At 40.4% G+C, this 4,335-nt stretch overlaps 1 long non-coding RNA gene across 1 annotated transcript; it reads left to right on the plus strand.

Moving 5' to 3' along the window:
* Positions 1 to 1,174: 1,174 nt before the first annotated feature.
* Positions 1,175 to 3,681, plus strand: LOC148185976 (uncharacterized). Its single transcript, XR_015775416.1, has 3 exons — positions 1,175 to 1,510; positions 3,217 to 3,355; positions 3,461 to 3,681. It is a non-coding gene; the product is annotated as an uncharacterized LOC148185976 (long non-coding RNA).
* The last annotated feature ends 654 nt before the right edge of the window (positions 3,682 to 4,335 follow it).

The following is a 4,335-nucleotide window of genomic DNA, read 5'->3' on the forward strand; positions in this document are numbered from 1 at the left end:
ACAGCATCACTTCCTCTGACGGATTTCAAAATAAAAGCCAATACTACGCTCACTGGCTGTGTTCGAAACCGTTCCCCGTCGAGAACTCAAGAAAATAGCACACTACATGGTGTGTTCGAATTCTCAGTGGTTAATTTCATCTACTTTATAGTGCACTATAAAATACCCACAACACACAGCAAATTTGAGTGTACACCATGGTGTACATGCTATGTAGGCTACCCTACATTTTACTCCTGAATACCACAATGCAAGGCCTGTGTATTTCTGGAGGAAGAAAATTCTAGTGTTTGGTAATTCCTTATACAATTCACTATCTAATATGCACTACACAGAGAACAGTGAGTCCATGACTGAATGAACCATTTCAAACACAGCTACTGTGCATGACTCAATTAAAATTCAAACTGTTGGCCAAGATTTTTCAGCTCCATATTTTGTGTTTTAGAGGGCTTGGAGGGGTTTAACATTTTCTGAACCGTTACAGGGTTCCAGACATGGGATTAGGACAGTGGGTTAGAGCCAAGTTTACCCTTTAACACCTGGATCAACATAGATTGCATTTGAAAACATGGGAAAAACATGATGAACAACTTGGCAAGAAATGTCCCACAAACTATAACAAATTAAAGGTGACAAGAAAATTCAGGGAGAGAACTTTTTTTTTGAAAGGCAGAGGAAAATTGTCTAGAAAACTATAGTTGGCAATTAATTTCCTGTCAAGTGGCCAACTGATTAATCAACTAATCATTTAAAATCAAGGCATCCTTGGAACTGTTTACTGTTACAATTTAATTTAGGGGAAAGCACTATATTAGGCTACGTATATATTATTTTCATGCAAATATCATCATCTGCAAAAGATCTGGCAACTAAAGCTTTTAGTTAAATGTCGTGGAGTAAAAAAGTAAAAAAATAAAATAAAATAATTAAAGCGTAGTGAACTAAACATAGCCTATAAAGTGGCATACTTGTACATTTTAGTAAAAGTAGGCTACCTCAGATGCATATTTGTTAAATTTCTTCACTGCTTCTGTTTTTGTAAAACCCAGCCGTCTAAAATAATTGGGGCTTTTATTTTGACAAAAAATCCGGGAGCTTCCGGTATAGTGCTGGACGTTTTCATTGTTGACGCAACTGACCTGTTGAGCGCGCATATGCGGAAGAATCAGAGGAAAAATCACACTGCCCCTGTGGGGTTCAGCTGCAGTAGGAAGAGTAGGTCTCTTTCTGCAGCTCATTAAGTTTCCACAGAACTCAAAGCAGTGAAATAAAACCATGTTGGCGATGTTCTGTACTGTGACATCACCTTTAATTAAAAAAACTAATAATGATGTAATGATCAATGTGAAATGAAGAGGAGAAAGAATGGCATGCAGGTCACATTTCTACCCTCAGGGGAGGAGAGGACTTCAAACTGGCCCACTGCTGCACTTAATGACTGCTGAAGCAGCCTACTATAGCCGACTATAAAAACCTGCTATAAAAAGTGACAGCAGTGAGACGTCAGGTAATGTGGGACATCAGGTAAACAAGGACAAGAAAGGGTTTGACATCTCGGGCTCTTTAAATAAAAAAACCCAATTTCAGTGAAATTGGGACATTGTGTAAAACATAAGATAGTAAAGACAAGATATTAAATGTTCAAACTAATAAACTTTATTGTTTTTTGCAAATATTCACTCATTTTAAATTTGATGCCTGCAACACGTTCCAAAAAAGCAGGACAGGGCCAACAAAAGACTGGGAAAGTTGAGGAATGCTCAAAAAAAAACACTTGTTGGGAACATTCCACAGGTGAACAGGTTAAGTGGAAACAGGTGAGTATCAGGATTGGGTATAAAAAGAGTATCCCAAAAAGGCTCAGTCGTTCACAAGCAAGGATGGGGCAAGTTTCACCACTTTGTAAACAACTACGTGAGCAAAGAGAGTGGTGAAGGGATGGCGTATTTTTGTAGGCCTACCAGAAAGTTGGCATCGCACTGGTCCCTCGTCAAAAACCTTATGGGATTTTTGAATGGGATTTGCGATTATCGTCAAAAATAAGTTCTCTGATGAACACAATTTTGAGACTTCCACATTTTGTTAGCATGATAATCTTTACAGATGAACACAATTTTTGTGCCTTTTGAAGTGTAAATGAAATTGCCAGAAGAAAAAGCTATTGTTAGGCTATATACAAACTATATTGCAGTTGCACAACTTAAATGCACAACTACAAACCCTGTAAAAACACAATCGAAAAATATTAATTGTTTTATTAATTAATTATAAACAGATAAACTACAAGTTGAGTGCGACTCTGTAAAGCCGTAAAGGCGGACAAATGGGTTTTCAGTTAACACAGTTCGTCGCAACATCTACAAGTGCAAGTTAAAACTCACCATGCAAAGCAAAAGCCATCAACAACACCCAAAAACGCTGCCGGCTTCTCTGGGCCCGAGCTCATCTGAGATGGACTGACGCAAAGTGGAAATGTGTACTGTGGTCTGAAGAGTCCACATTTCAAATGGAAATCATGGACATGGTGTCCTCCAGGCCAAGGAGGAAAAGGACCATCCTGACTGTTATCAGCGCAAAGTTCAAAAGCCAGCACCTGTGATGGTATGTGGATGTGTTAGTGCCCATGGCATAGGTAACTTGCACATCTGTGAAGAAACCATTAATGCTGAAAGGTACATACAGGTCCATACACGTCAAAGCAACGTCTTTTTAAGGGACATCCCTGCTTATTTCAGCAGGACAATGCCAAGCCACATTCTTCACTCGTTACAACAGCGTGGCTTCATAGCAAAAGAGCGCGGGTACTAGACTGGCCTGCCTGCAGTCCAGACCTGTTTCCCCCTAAAAATGTTTGGCGCATTATGAAGCGCAAAATACGACAACGGAGACCCCAGACTGTTGAGCAACTGAACATGCTTGTACATCAAGCAAGAATGGGAAAGAATTCCACCTACAAAGCTTCAACAACTAGTGTCCTCAGTTCCTAAACGCTTATTGAGTGTTGTTAAAAGTAAAGGTGGAAGGTGTTGCTGGAATCAAATTAAAATGACTGAATGTTTGCATTAAAACAATAAAGTTTAAACATTAAATATCTTGTCTTTGTAGTCTATTCAAGTGAATATAGGTTGAAAAGGATTTGCAAATCATTGTATTCTTGTGGTGGTTTGTGTATTTTGGAGTGCTTGTTAGGTTTTTTTGTCTTCTGTGTTTCAGGGGCTGGGCGTGGCTTCCGGGTACTGAAGCTTAGGGCACACTCTCCTCACCTGCTCCTGATCAGTAATCACCTCCCTAATGGCATTTAAGCTCCTGCTTCACTCGACGTCAGCTCCAGATTGTTTCCACTACTCTCGTGGTACACTGGCCATCTCTCTCATGAGATTTTCCCTGTGTTTTTGTGAGACCTCTTCTGCCTCCAGCTTCTCAAACTCATTGTGTCTTTTTGTAATTTTGCTTCCAGTGCCTCCCATTGAGCTCCAGCGCCTCACCGCCCAGCCCCTCGCCTTTGTGCTCCTCACCTCCCTCTCGGATCCTCACCATTCCTCTGCTTCACCAGCCTCACCATCATCTCCTGCCTCACCAGCCCCCACTACCTCGGAAATCACTGGCTCCCTTCCCCCGACAACCATCCCTCACTTCCCAACCTCAACTCCATTAAAATTCAGTTCATTGTTCACCTAACTCGCTCTGTGTTTGCTCTTGGGTCCACCTCACGCTCACGGTTCCTCAGAACCATAACAATTCTGTTTTTATTTACATTTTGCACAACTTCCCAACTTCATTGGAATTGAGGTTTGTATAATCACCCAGCCAAAAAGCTTGTTATTGACTTGTTGCTATGTGATTTACACAAAACAACCATTTGAATTTGTCTGAAATAACTAGGATGGGCAGACAAAGAGTCAAAAAATCCCCAGTCTGAGAGGCTGCGAGGAAAGCCGTGTGGCTTTTCTCTTTTTGGTAATAAAAGTACTGCAGTTATAAAGACAGGCTACTACAACAAAAATTATTGTAGGATGTTGCATTTTAATAAATGTTGGAATTATAATTAGAATGTTTTTATAATACAGGAGGTGGGTTTGAGTGAGCACTAAAAGGGATATTTCACCGCAAAATGAAAATTTAGTCATTATCCACTCATCCTCATGCCAATGGAAAGCCGTGTGAATTCTTATATGCTGCCAAATACTGCTGGAGTTTCACAGAGAAAAGGTGCAGCCCTCATCTCCCAAACAACTGAAGCAAATGGTGACCAGGATTCAAACATCAAATCACTTAACACCATAGGATGTCTCCATACTGCTCGTCCAAGTGATTCAAGTGTCGTGAAACCCT

The sequence above is a fragment of the Plectropomus leopardus genome, chromosome 21 (genome assembly GCF_026936395.1).
Source record: "Plectropomus leopardus strain MGB_pleo_1.0 chromosome 21, ASM2693639v1, whole genome shotgun sequence".
Lineage (NCBI taxonomy): Eukaryota > Metazoa > Chordata > Actinopteri > Perciformes > Serranidae > Plectropomus > Plectropomus leopardus.